Source organism: Coregonus clupeaformis, unplaced genomic scaffold (assembly GCF_020615455.1).
Source record: "Coregonus clupeaformis isolate EN_2021a unplaced genomic scaffold, ASM2061545v1 scaf0507, whole genome shotgun sequence".
Classification (NCBI taxonomy): Eukaryota; Metazoa; Chordata; class Actinopteri; order Salmoniformes; family Salmonidae; genus Coregonus; species Coregonus clupeaformis.
Genome location: NW_025533962.1, coordinates 302123 through 317160, shown reverse-complemented (window position 1 = coordinate 317160; position 15038 = coordinate 302123). Strand labels below are relative to the sequence as shown.

At 42.6% G+C, this 15038-nt stretch overlaps 1 pseudogene; it reads right to left on the bottom strand.

The window, feature by feature from the left end:
- Positions 1 to 1504: 1504 nt before the first annotated feature.
- The window catches only part of LOC123484956, a 40024-nt pseudogene continuing 26490 nt past the window's right edge, over positions 1505 to 15038 (bottom strand).

The window sequence follows — 15038 nt, the reverse complement described above, 5'->3', positions numbered from 1 at the left end:
TCTAGTCCCCCCCCATGTGAAGAAGTCATAAGTATTTGGACAAATTCACTTATGGTGTAATTAAGTATGACTCAGGGCCACTTATTCCCATCTAACATGATCATGGATTGTCATAATCCTTTTGGGAGAACAGCCAGGCATATGCACAGTTTTTGTTGTGCCCTTCATTTACTGCTAATTATAATTACAAATCGGTTATATGAGCAAAAAACGATAGACCAATGTATTTATTTTTTATTGAGTGTGCCTTCAGCCCTGTTTCTGGTTTTTAAGTATGTAAATTCCTCATGTTTTTCTTGCTTTTCATGGGTTATGATTCATTGCTTGGGAACAATAAATATTTGTGATCCATATGGGTAGTCAGATTTTCTACTGAATTTATTAAAGTCACAATGGACTGGAACAAAATCTGTATGCAATGATGTATAAACTATTATTAATATGTATGTATATGGCTGTATGTCACAACGCAGGGCAGCAGAAGCATCTGTGAGAGCCTGCTGTTCCAGTAGAATCTCCCTATGTGGACTAGGAAGTCCCCAGTTAGTCTCCAGATCCAGCTTTAAAGGTCCATCGCAGCCATTTTGATCTTAATATCAAATCATTTCTGGGTGACAATTAAGTACCTTACTGTTTTCAATTAAAATGGTCAAAAAGAAACAAAAATATCTTCTTAGCAAAGGGCAATTTCTCAAGCAATAATTTTGCTAGGACTGTCTGGGAGTGGTTTGAGTAGGGAGGGGAAAACTGAAATAAGCTGTTATTGGCAGAGAGGTTTCGAAATCTCTTTCTTAGTGGTCTTTTAACTAATTTACTGCATGGTGATGTCACCATTGAAGGCCAAAACTCCATCCCACTAAAGCAGGCAGAAATATCAGGCAGTCTTTTCAAACAGCTTTTACACTAAAAGGGAATTATCATATTTTTTTTTAACAATTTACCAGTATTATTCCAACCTCATATTGTGGAAATATATATAAAACACAGGAAAATCACATTTGTGACTGCACTGGACCTTTAACACCCTCACAACCCACATCATCTCATACCCCTACTCACACAAACACCCCGGGATTTCCTGTCCAGGTGTCCTATCTCTCAGAAAATTGTATGCATGACTGAGTTAATTTGTTAAGTACTGTATGTGAGCATGTTTATACACAGCACAGGTTTGAAGTGGGCTATCAAATCCACGTCAGAGACAAAACCATTCCTACATTTTGAAATATATTTATATCTAAATAACTCTTCAGTGTGTATGTAAGTAAGATCATAGTTTGCAAATGATTCAAATGACCTACATATGAATGCAAGCACCTACACACACGCACCTACACACACACACACGCACACACACACACACACACACACACACACACACACACACACACACACACACACACACACACACACACACACACACACACACACACACACACACACACACACACACACACACACACATACACACACTCCAGACCTTGAGCAAAGACAGTTTTATTAATTTAAGCAATACCACAGACTGAATTCTCTAAAAAGCATTGCTGTACCTAGACAGTGGTTCTCTCAGATCTGCTGTAACAAAAGGGTGCGTTCCATAAGACTTATAAAATAGTGTTTGATTTATTGTAAATACATTATATCAAACTAAGACACTTATAAAGTGCAATTATTTGTACTGTTATACAGAGTTGAAAACCACTATTTGTTGTTGGTCTAAAGTATGATATACATTCAACTATGAAAATAGCATGAAAACATCTCTCACATACACTTTCTCTTAAAACATAGAATATAGGATACTACCATACTTCTAAGAAACACCAGTGTTACTTACAGTACAGTAAATACAACTATTTTTAACTCAAAAACACACCTTTCACAATTCTTTGTGATGTTGTTGTCTGTTTTGGTACAACAGCTACTGTATGACATAAAATGAATTATACATGTTCTTGCTCAAGAAAATAGCAATAGTGTTGCTGGAGAGAAACCATACATTTTTTATTAGTACTGTACTGAATACTAGCACAATATATACAGTACTGTGTTGGCCCAAATGCTACCCTGGCCCTCAGCCTATGATGTATTTTAGGCCTGCTGTATGGAGATAGATTTATGTTCACATTTTGTAAATTAATTTACAAAATTTTAGCAGAAATCCATCTCCATACTACTTTAGTTTGAAACCTTACCATGCCTTGTCCCGTCATATGAGATCCATTTGACACGTGGATTGTCCTCAGACAATTGATTTAATTATCAAATAATCTATTAATACCCTCTGGAAAACTCTATATGTTACAAAAGAAAACTTTATTAGATACATTATTTTACAAAAGTAGTATTTTCATCTATAAATTATTATGTTATGGTGTGTTGTAAGGTATACTATGCATTTTCTTGTTGTATATCACCCTTGGTAGAAAATGTTATTCAAATGTTTATGATATAAATGTCTATTCATCTAAACTAAATCAATGTTATCAATGACCTAATACTTAAGATCCTGTTGATGGCTAAGATAAAGAATATTGAGTTTCTATATATTTCAAATAGATTGCAATGACAATGCAACTAACTAAGAAATACAAAGCAACAATATAATAATTTCATAGTGTAGTCCACCCTAGCTTTTCATTATTTTTAATAAACAGTATAGCATGCGTTGAAATGATAACCTATGTAGGAAAAACTCCAAAGCTTCTAGTTGAATGTGGAACAACCTAAGTGGGAAAAACTCCAAAGCTTGTAGTCCCCTTATTGCACCTCTGTATAGGTGATAACCCCTTCCTGAAGAAGGCACTGTGGATGCTTCATTATCTCTTATCTGGCTAGCATCCTGGTGTTAGGGTCTGACAGCTGTCTATCGGTTGGCTATACTAACCCACCAACCAATTAAGTGTCAACGTGCACAAAGCTGCCACTGAGTGACTTCTTTTATCTTGTGATGTCTCCTCTTCCCATATGAGTCTTTCCATATTTGTCCAAGCGAATTCTATCAACTCCAACTGAAACTGCTAAAGGTAGAGATAAGAGACCCAGTAGACGATGTTGAACAGGAGGAACGACGTAGGGAAGAAGACTCTCGAGTAGGCGTCCAGCTCCTTAATGTCGACATGGATGCGTCCTTTCCTCCACCCTCCCCCCTTGCACTCCTCGTAACAGCAGAAGAAGCTCTGGCAGTCCTTCCCCGTCCAGACACTCGTACACGTCCTCGTAGTCCTGCCAGTACGAGTAGTTGTTGTTCAATGGAACCACGGTCGTGGGGACCCGGGCCCCATGTCTAGCATCGAGTAGGTCTGTGGGAGGGGACAGAGGAAGGCCATCTCCTTAAATGTGTAAGCGATAGAGGGAGAGAGAGAGAGTGAGGGGGGGTTAGGGCAAGAAATGTGGGGAGGGGACAGAGGAAGGAAGGCCTCATAATTAGATACTGAGATGAAGAGAGGGAGAGAGAGGCAACAGGGAGGGAGGGAGGGAGGGGGGGGACAACAAAAGCCAGACAGGAGACAAGAAATACATGCAAGACAAATGGAAAGATGAAAAGAGACAGAGAGAAAGAGAGCTGATACGTTGTGAGTGGAGCTGTGCTGTCATGCATTAAAGCTCCGCAGCGGGCCGTGTCCTCCCACACCCAGCAGGACACTGTCACAGCCCAGGCAGGCAATGAGATAGAACCCCTCGGCTTAGTGCTCTACCTAAGCTGGGACTCACTCACTCGCTTGACAGCATTACAAGACATGACATGATGACATGACACGCTATGACACGGCATTTACCAAATACACTGTGTGACCGGTCAGCAGTGCAAGAGGATGGATATATGAAGGATGGTGGATGGACCAGACCTCAACCCTCATCGGGGGGCAACCTCCCAATTTGCTACCATGCAGGCCAGAGCCACTGACTGTACTACTATCACAGCCCCATGCACAGAGTGACTGATGCAAGAGGGTGGAGATATGAAGGATGGACTAGACCTCCACCCACTGAGACCATAATCACTACCATGGCTAGAACTATTGACTGTGATAACACAAACAACCTCGGTCCATTTCTGTAACAGCATTACACTGCATCGAGAAAAAGTTACACCATTACATCGTATGGAGGAAAGGTACACCATTACATCGTATGGAGGAAAGCTCACCAGTCTCTTCGTCTTGTTTGTCTTGTTGTAGTGGGGCTTCTGTGTCCTGTAGGCGTAGTAGTTTTGGATGGCGTACTCCATCATGGCCGCAAAGACGAACAAGAAGCACACGGTGACGAAGAGATCCATGGCCGTCACATAGGAGACTCTGGGTAGGGAGGTCCTGGCCACTGTACTAAGGGTGGTCATTGTCAACACAGTGGTGATACCTGAAAGGACAAAGTCAGTGTCATAACACAGATTTTTCACCTAGTTGGCTCAGGGATTCGAATTAGCAACCATTCGGTTACTGGCCCAATGCTCTTAACCGCTAGGCTACCTGCCACCCCTTACTAACTGTTTGATATCTCGCTTGGCAAAACTGCAGCAATAGTTTTCTGTGGCAATAGTATGAATATATTTTGCAAAGATGCTTTTAAGATATTTGATCAATTACCGACGGTAGTTTGTGTTTCTATGTAATTCTAACTTTAGAAATAAATGGACGTTTACATCAGTACATTGTCAGTGCTTAAATATACTGAACAAAAAATATAAACGCAACATGCAACAATTTCAAAGATTTTACTGAGTTACATTTCATATAATGAAATCAGTCAATTTAAATACATTAAATTGGCCCTAATCTATGGATTTCACATGACTCGGCAGAGGTGCAGCCATAGGTGGGCCTGGGAGGGCATAGGCCCACCCATTTGGCAGCCAGGCCCACCCAATGGAGAGCCACAAAAGGACTTTATTACAGACAGAAATACTCATCAGCAGTCCCCCTCAGACAATCCCGCAGGTGAAGAAGCCGGATGTGGAGGTCCTGGACTGGCGTGGTTACAAATGGTCTGCGGTTGTGAGGCCGGTTGGACGTACTGCCAAATTCTCTAAAATGACGTTGGAGGCAGCTTATGGTAGAGAAATTAACATTCAATTATATGGTGGACATTTCTGCAGTCAGCATGCTATTTGCACGCTCCCTCAAAACTTGAGACATAAATTATGTGCACATTTAAAAGTGGCCTTTTATTCTCCCCAGCACAAGGTGCACCTGTGTAATGACCATGCTGTTTAATCAGCTTCTTGATATGCCACACCTGTCAGGTGGATGGATTATCTTGGCAAAGGAGAAATGCTCACTAACATTTTGTGCACAACATTTGAGAGAAATAAGCATTTTGTGCGTATGGAACATTTCTGGGATATTTCAGCTCATGAAACATGGGATCAACACTTTACATGTTGCATTTATATTTTTGTTCAGTGTGTATATTGAAAAGTGAGCTGAATGTACCCACTGAGATTTTGCATGTATAGACACTTTGATATAAAGTGCTGGGTGTCACGTCTCCTCCCGTTGCTCCCCTCCGGCGCTCTGATTCGCCGATCTACTGAGCCACCGGTCTGAGCGCACCACCTCGGCAACACCGGAATGGAAACCCAACGCACCCTAATCAACTCCAGCGCATCTGCACCTCATCTCATCACCACCCCTATATATCCCTGGACTGTTCAGTGTTGTGATGATTGTTAGTGTCTTGTCGTGTACTCGCTCTTTGTTGTTCTCTTGCTCAGTGTTAAGTAAACCTTTACGTTGTTGATTCCTGCGTCTGCGTCCTGCCTCTTCGTATCCTCAGTACTCGTCACAGCTGGGTGTGATACGCACACACACTCATATCCACACACACACACACACCCCCCCTATATACACACACGCAGGCAGGCATGCACGTACAGTGGGAAAAAAAAAAAAATGTCAGCCACCAATTGTGCAAGTTCTCCCACTTAAAAAGATGAGAGAGGCCTGTAATTTTCATCATAGGTACACGTCAACTATGACAGACAAAATGAGAGAAAAAATCCAGAAAATCACATTGTAGTATTTTTAATGAATTTATTTGCAAATTATGGTGGAAAATAAGTATTTGGTCAATAACAAAAGTTTCTCAATACTTTGTTATATACCCTTTGTTGGCAATGACACAGGTCAAACGTTTTCTGTAAGTCTTCACAAGGTTTTCACACACTGTTGCTGGTATTTTGGCCCATTCCTCCATGCAGATCTCCTCTAGAGCAGTGCTGTTTTGGGGCTGTCGCTGGGCAACACGGACTTTCAACTCCCTCCAAAGATTTTCTATGGGGGTTGAGATCTGGAGACTGGCTAGGCCACTCCAGGACCTTGAAATGCTTCTTACGAAGCCACTCCTTCGTTGCCCGGGCGGTGTGTTTGGGATCATTGTCATGCTGAAAGACCCAGCCACGTTTCATCTTCAATGCCCTTGCTGATGGAAGGAGGTTTTCACTCAAAATCTCACGATACATGGCCCCATTCATTCTTTCCTTTACACGGATCAGTCGTCCTGGTCCCTTTGCAGAAAAACAGCCCCAAAGCATGATGTTTCCACCCCCATGCTTCACAGTAGGTATGGTGTTCTTTGGAAGCAACTCAGCATTCTTTGTCCTCCAAACACGACGAGTTGAGTTTTTACCAAAAAGTTCTATTTTGGTTTCATCTGACCATATGACATTCTCCCAATCCTCTTCTGGATCATCCAAATGCACTCTAGCAAACTTCAGACGGGCCTGGACATGTACTGGCTTAAGCAGGGGGACACGTCTGGCACTGCAGGATTTGAGTCCCTGGCGGCGTAGTGTGTTACTGATGGTAGGCTTTGTTACTTTGGTCCCAGCTCTCTGCAGGTCATTCACTAGGTCCCCCCGTGTGGTTCTGGGATTTTTGCTCACCGTTCTTGTGATCATTTTGACCCCACGGGGTGAGATCTTGCGTGGAGCCCCAGATCAAGGGAGATTATCAGTGGTCTTGTATGTCTTCCATTTCCCTAATAATTGCACCCACAGTTGATTTCTTCAAACCAAGCTGCTTACCTATTGCAGATTCAGTCTTCCCAGCCTGGTGCAGGTCTACAATTTTGTTTATGGTGTCCTTTGACAGCTCTTTGGTCTTGGCCATAGTGGAGTTTGGAGTGTGACTGTTTGAGGTTGTGGACAGGTGTCTTTTATACTGATAACAAGTTCAAACAGGTGCCATTAATACAGGTAACGAGTGGAGGACAGAGGAGCCTCTTAAAGAAGAAGTTACAGGTCTGTGAGAGCCAGAAATCTTGCTTGTTTGTAGGTGACCAAATACTTATTTTCCACCATAATTTGCAAATAAATTCATTAAAAATCCTACAATGTGATTTTCTGGATTTTTTTTCCTCAATTTGTCTGTCATAGTTGACGTGTACCTATGATGAAAATTATAGGCCTCTCTCATCTTATTAAGTGGGAGAACTTGCACAATTGGTGGCTGACTAAATACTTTTTTCCCCCACTGTACGCACCCGCACAAACACACACACACACACACACACACACCACTGTCTCTCTCGCTCTTTTATGCACATCACCAGGAACCTCTCATTTGATGACTGAATGTGGTGCTGTTTTCTAGCAGTTACCATGGAGACAAGAAGGCCCATCTATTTCGAGCTGATATTTCATACTCAATCCCCCCTTCCTTCCTTCAGACTCTGCTGGCCACGGTGATTACCTTCACCTATTTCCCTTACCTTCTATACATACCTCGGCACTTAGTCAGCAGAGTTCCTTCATAACCTTCAAACAGGCAAGGTGTAAGAGCAACTTTAACTGGTTCCTCCAAATAAAATGGCAAAAATTAAATACATGTGAAACGGTATGCGATGTAAACACACAAAATACAACAGAAAATAATACAGACACAAATAATGCATGTAGAAAGATGTCAATACACCTACACTACATTAGGGACACAAAGACCGATAGATGTAATATGAACAGACACAACACACAGAAAATAATACAGGCACAAAGAACATTGTACAAAGATATCAGTCTACAGTGCTGTCGTGACAGAGAGAGAGAGAGAGAGAGAGAGAGAGAGAGAGAGAGAGAGAGAGAGAGAGAGAGAGAGAGAGAAAGAGAAAAGAAAGAGAAAAAGAGAAAAATAGAGAGAAAATAAAGGAAGAAAGAAAGAGAGAGAGAAAGAGAGCGAGAGAGAGAGAGAGAGAGAGAGAGAGAGAAAGAGAAAAAAAGAAAGAGAAAAAATTGAGAGAAAATAAAGGAAGAAAGAAAGAGAGAGAGAGCGAGAGAGAGAAAGAGAGAAAGAAAAGAAAGAAAGAAAGACAAAGAAAGTGAGAAAGGGGAGAGCGGTCACACTGTATGAGTCACTGAACTGAGCATCCCCATCCCTTCCTGTCATTACTCCCTGTCAGGTATAGCCTGATAGTCATTACCATCTCTGGTGGCCCTTGGGAACCTGACTCTTTGGGAATGTCACCCAGTACACCCTGTCATCCCCCCCCATCACACTACACCCTCAGGGGCACCTGCATGTCAGCACCTGCCTCCTCCTTAGCCCCCTACCACCATCACCCCCCCACTCTGACATCTCTCCTGCTCTTTGCAGTCAAAGCCCATTTTCCTTATCACCCCTCTTTCTTTTCAACCCGCTATTGATCAGCGGGAGGCCGGAAAAGCAACGCTGCGCTTTTGTGCCCCAGAATAGACACTGAATGACTTCTTTTGTCAACGGGAATGGGATATTTATCTTTACTCTTACATTTAGCATCCTTACCTGTTAGCTAGGAGAAAGACAAACATGTTTCCGGGCTTATCTTTGTTTTGTGTCGTAACAGGTGTCAAGACTGTCGAGCGAGACTATTCAATGTGATCGTGGTGGTTCGAGGATGGTTTGGTGATGAAACGGACTCGTTAATACACTTTAGGCTTTGACTTGTTTATCCACCATTGTAAATGCCATTTGTTGTCACTTAGTTAAAGGCCATGTATAACGCTAATACTGTAATTTGGACTAAATGTTATACATTTGATCTTGAAGACAAAAACTTCCTGGTCAAGGTCCACTACAAGAGCTGCCTGGAGGAATTGAATCGATTTACCGCAAAGTTCAACTCCAAACTCCAAATCACCTTCAACAACATAATCCAGACGAATGCACATGCACTAATGGAAAGCATGCATTGGGGAAAAATCCTAAATGAATTACAAACGTAAAACAAAAGGTGATTGTTAAGCCTTGATCAATTACAAGCACATCGCATAAACAAAATAAAACGGTACAAGAATCTTAAAGGCAGAACATAACATTGCATAAACACATGCAGATTGTTCTCTAGTCTAAACAATAAAATATAGATTTTTCAAGCAATCTTCCATTGTGGTACCAAGAGTTGGTGGCCATCTTTTCATCTTCTGTGTACTTTCAACAAACCAGCTAGACTCAGACCTATTTTTTTCCTTTCAGAATAAGACATGCAGAGGTAGTCATTTCTGTACACATACAGTACACTACATAAACACTGGTGGAGCAGGTTTGATTGAACCCTTGGGGTTCTTCATCTACTTATTATCATATCAGTGTGTATCCTGTCAAATGGTATTCTTCAGATCAGGTACCTAGTGCTGTTCTGGCGGGGGCGGCATCACTATTGATCCAGAAGGAAACCCAGGAGAGCACCACGGTGAGGATACAGGGGATGTAGGTCTGGATGGTGAAATAACCCATTCTCCTGCTCAGGTCAAAGTACACCGTCATGACCACATAATCACCTGGGAGAGGGGGGGGGGGAGCGGGATAAAGAGGGGGGAAGTATATGGAGAGAGGGGCGAGGAGGAAGAGGGAGCGATGAGAGAGGGAGGGAGGGGGAGAGGGAGGGGGAAAGAGAGGGGGAGTGAGGGAGAAAGAGAGAGATTGAGGGAAAATCAGAGTGTCAGGTGGAACAAGAACAAGCCAGCATAGGGAGGGAGAGAGGGGTGGAGGGAGGGAAAGAAAAAGAGAGAGAGAGAATCATGAGAGATAGCATCAGGTGGAACCACAGAACAAGGCTTCAGGCATTCTACTTTGGTGGGTTTTGAAGAGGGATGCTGTAACAATAAAAAAGATGGAGGCAGTTATAACAGCGGTAGAACCAGAAGTCCCTGATGGCATGGGGACTGTCCACTCGCCGCTGTCCTCATTACCACGCTTCAGCACAATACCTATCCATTTCATGCTGGATGAAAAACAACAAGAAGAAATGTAACGCTTTATGTTTTTCCGAGTTTGTTGAGATGTATATTAATTACATGCTATTTTTAGCTGCAGGAGCTAGCTAGCTAATCATCATGCAGCATGATGCAAGCTGGGAGTCAAGAAAAAGTGAAAACAAGATGAGAAACTGTGGCTTTCATGAGTTCTCCACTCAGAACTTGTACTTGTATCACAGTTCACCATACGTAGAATACATCATTTATTGGATCACCTGACTTTTCAAGACAAGACTTCAAGACTTTCTTTTCAATATGGAGATGAAATCATTGTTCTCCAAAACTAATATAGTACAGCATGAACAATGTCACCTATGACATTTGAGAATAGGGTCAATATGGGTTAATTACAGCTTGAGAATTCATACATTAGATCAATTTATCGGCCCCTTTAAAACGCTGCTACATTAATCTTCAATGCTGTCATGAATGCATTAAAAATTTATTACGAAGTAATTCCAGCGAGCACCACTCATTAGTATAATTAGATACCTGTTTGTAAAACACAACCTTAGTCGCAAGGAATGATTGTTGGAAATAAATCGACGTAGAATTCAGTATTAAAACCAAACCACATCCTAGGCCTCTGAAAATCATTTAAGTGAATAATTAAATCTTTTGAATCTTTAATCCAAATGGTTTATATAAAAATATGTTTGCCTTTATACCGGAGGGGACTACTGATGAGCTTCAAGCAGTCTACAGAGAAACAATATGTTAAATGTCACATTGAATTAGAAAGTCAGGTGCATGTACTTTCATCGTGCCCTTTGCACTGTTTTATTACACAGTGAATGATAAAGGCAACATCTACTCCCTGAGTACTACTCTTAAGTCTACTACAAAAGTACTACTCTTAAATCTACTACCAAAGTACTACTCTTAAATCTACTACCAAAGTACTGCTCCTATGTCTACTACCAAAGTACTACTCCTAAGTATACTACCAAAGTACTACTCTTAAGTCTTAAGTCTACTACCCCGTGCCCAAGGACTCTAAGATAACCTGCCTAAATGACTACCGACCCGTAGCACTGACGTCTGTAGCCATGAAGTGCTTTGAAAGGCTGGTCATGGCTCACATCAACAGCATTATCCCAGAAACCCTAGACCCACTCCAATTTGCATACCGCCCCAACAGATCCACAGATGATGCAATCTCTATTGCACTCCACACTGCCCTTTCCCACCTGGACAAGAGGAACACCTACGTGAGAATGCTATTCATTGACTACAGCTCAGCATTCAACACCATAGTGCCCTCTAAGCTCATCACTAAGCTAAGGATCCTGGGACTAAACACCTCCCTCTGCAACTGGATCCTGGACTTCCTGACGGGCCGCCCCCAGGTGGTAAGGGTAGGTAACAACACATCTGCCACACTGATCCTCAACACGGGGCCCCTCAGGGGTGCGTGCTCAGTCCCCTCCTGTACTCTCTGTTCACCCATGACTGCATGGCCAGGCACGACTCCAACACCATCATTAAGTTTGCCGACGACACAACAGTGGTAGGCCTGATCACCGACAACGATGAGACAGCCTATAGGGAGGAGGTCAGAGATCTGGCCGTGTGGTGCCAGGACAACAACCTCTCCCTCAACGTGACCAAGACAAAGGAGATGATTGTGGACTACAGGAAAAAAAAGAGGACTGAGCACGCCCCCATTCTCATCGACGGGGCTGTAGTGGAACAGGTTGAGAGCTTCAAGTTCCTTGGTGTCCACATCACCAACGAACTATCATGGTCCAAACACACCAAGACAGTCGTGAAGAGGGCACGACAAAGCCTATTCCCCCTCAGGAGACTAAAAAGATTTGGCATGGGTCCTCAGATCCTCAAAAAATTCTACAGCTGCACCATCGAGAGCATCCTGACTGGTTGCATCACCGTCTGGTATGGCAACTGCTTGGCCTCCGACCGCAAGGCACTACAGAGGGTAGTGCGTACGGCCCAGTACATCACTGGGGCAAAGCTTCCTGCCATCCTGGACCTCTATACCAGGCGGTGTCAGAGGAAGGCCCTCAAAATTGTCAAAGACTCCAGCCACCCTAGTCATAGACTGTTCTCTCTGCTACCGCACGGCAAGCGGTACCGGAGTACCAAGTCTAGGTCCAAAAGACTTCTCAACAGCTTCTACCCCCAAGCCATAAGACTCCTGAACAGCTAATCATGGCTACCCGGACTATTTGCACTGCCCCCCACCCCATCCTTTTACGCTGCTGCTACTCTGTTAAGTATTTATGCATAGTCACTTTAACTCTACCCACATGTACATATTACCTCAACTACCTCAACTAGCCGGTGCCCCCGCACATTGACTCTGCAACGGTACCCCCCTGTATATATAGCCTCCCTACTGTCACTTTATTTTACTTCTGCTCTTTTTTTTCTCAACACTTTTTTTGTTGTTGTTTTATTTTTACTTTTTTTGTTTAAAATAAATGCACTGTTGGTTAAGGGCTGTAAGTAAGCATTTCACTGTAATGTCTGCACCTGTTGTATTCGGCGCATGTGACCAATAAAATTTGATTTGATTTGATTTGAAAGTACTGCTCCTAAGTCTACTACCAAAGTACTACTCCTACGTCTACTACCAAAGTACTGCTACTAAGTCTACTACCAAAGTAATACTCATAAGTCTACTACCAAAGTACTACTCCTATGTCTACTACCTAAGTACTACTCCTGAGTCTACTACCAAAGTACTACTCCTAAGTCTACTGTGGTCCTCTGTAGCTCAGCTGGTAGAGCATGGCGCTTGTAACGCTAGGGTAGTGGGTTCGATCCCCGGGACCACCCATACACAAAAATGTATGCACGCATGACTCTAAGTCGCTTTGGATAAAAGCGTCTGCCAAATGGCATATTATTATTATTATTACCAAAGTACTACTCCTAAGTCTACTACCTAAGTACTACTCCTACGTCTACTACCTAAGTACTACTCCTGAGTCTACTACCAAAGTACTACTCCTAAGTCTACTACCAAAGTACTACTCCTAAGTCTACTACCAAAGTACTACTCTTAAGTCTACTACCAGAGTACTACTCCTAAGTCTACTACCAAAGTACTACTCCTAAGTCTACTACCAGAGTACTATTCCTAAGTGCAATTTCAACCTGTTTTCTGTCCTGCCAAATGCTGTCTTTGTCATTTCCATGGTACAATAATACTACATAACTTGACTATCTTCCAAGAGAAGCTATTGTCTTTACTCTCTGGCAATATCTTGCAAAACTGGCAAAGCAATTGTCTTTGCAATGCAATAGCTTACAATGACTGGAAAAGCAATTCACTTAAGCTGGAGTGGTGGCACCACACCTCAAGACACCAGCTGGTAATGCCTGCTGTCTCCCACTGCTAACAGACATGAGAATATGACAGATCATTTACAGTTTTATTTATTTTTAAACAGCCCAAAATACAACTTTGTCCTTTTTCCTTGGAATTTTTATGAGTCAATATCTAATAATTCAGAGAGAACTTGGATGGAGAACACAGGAGCCAGCAAAGGGCTGTGATGAGGATTTACTTTATTGGTTGTGAAGAACACAAGGTCAGCTGTTTGGGTATTAAATGTATGATAATTAATTTACTGTACCTGCTGTTGTTTTGAGGACGTCTGTGGTATTCCGCAGGCCCATGAAGTCAAACTGGTAGAGGCGCCAGTACTTCTGGTCTGAGGTTTCGATGGAGTTCCTTTTCCATTTGTAAATCATTTCATCCTTGGGGTAACCATCTGTAAGTAAAGTAAATACACAGTGACCCTGTGATCCTATGGTAGCATTTCATTCTAATGAAATATGATTTATGCTCCAATCTGACAAATACATGTTTTATTGTTTGAGGGGTCTTATTGGACATATTCCTATGTATGTATTATAAAACCTTATGTATTATAAAACCTACTAATTGCATACTGTTAAATAAACTTAAATACAGGAACAGCATACAGACGCACATGCACACGGGTGCGCACACACACACACACACACACATAGTATAGAGTAGAGCACCACTAGACTGTTAAAAAGTAAACAACAGAGCCATAGTAAAGTGCTGTAAAAGGGGAAGCAAAGGTACACAACAGAGTGTAATAGGAGGCGTTGAGTTACTGTGAGAGAGCGTTGTGTTGATGCTAGAGTTGACCTTCACGTTTCACAGAAGTGCGTGTGAGCCTGTGAAATCTAATTTGAAAGCCATGCAATGGAAATGAATCACTTCATTGTGCTCTGATGATTTCAAGCAGGTGAACTGTATCCCATTAACATGTTATTATAAGGTGTGTATCATACACACACAAAGCGACAATGTTATTCACATCAGCGAAAGCTACAACAAAGGGAAGCTGGTGAGATGATGTGGAGTGTATGTCAATATCTTAGAAACTATTATGCCATGACATAGTGAAAGAACAATCCAATAACGAGGAGGCAGAAAGGTACGTTTAGGCTAGGGCTCAGCTGCAAGTTTGGGCTGAGTATCAGGGTTTGGCTCTGGAGTTGGCACTTCCTCCTAAAGGCATAGTGTCCAGGGCATCCAGGCCAGTGAGGGAGGTTGCAGCAAAGGGGGCTGCTGCTTCATGGCCCCGCAGCTGATCCACATGGCCGCGGTGCACTTGACCGTCAGGCGTCCAAGTCCTGTAAGAGACAGGTCCAGTGGCTTCTTCCACGACTGCAAGGACCTACCTAGGGCCTCCAGAGTAGCTCCTCATTTACACAGACTCGACGGGTAGAAAATGCCTTAAATGATCATGGCCCCTGTCTGCATCATCCTCCACATGTCACTTACCAAGTCCGGGTGCAG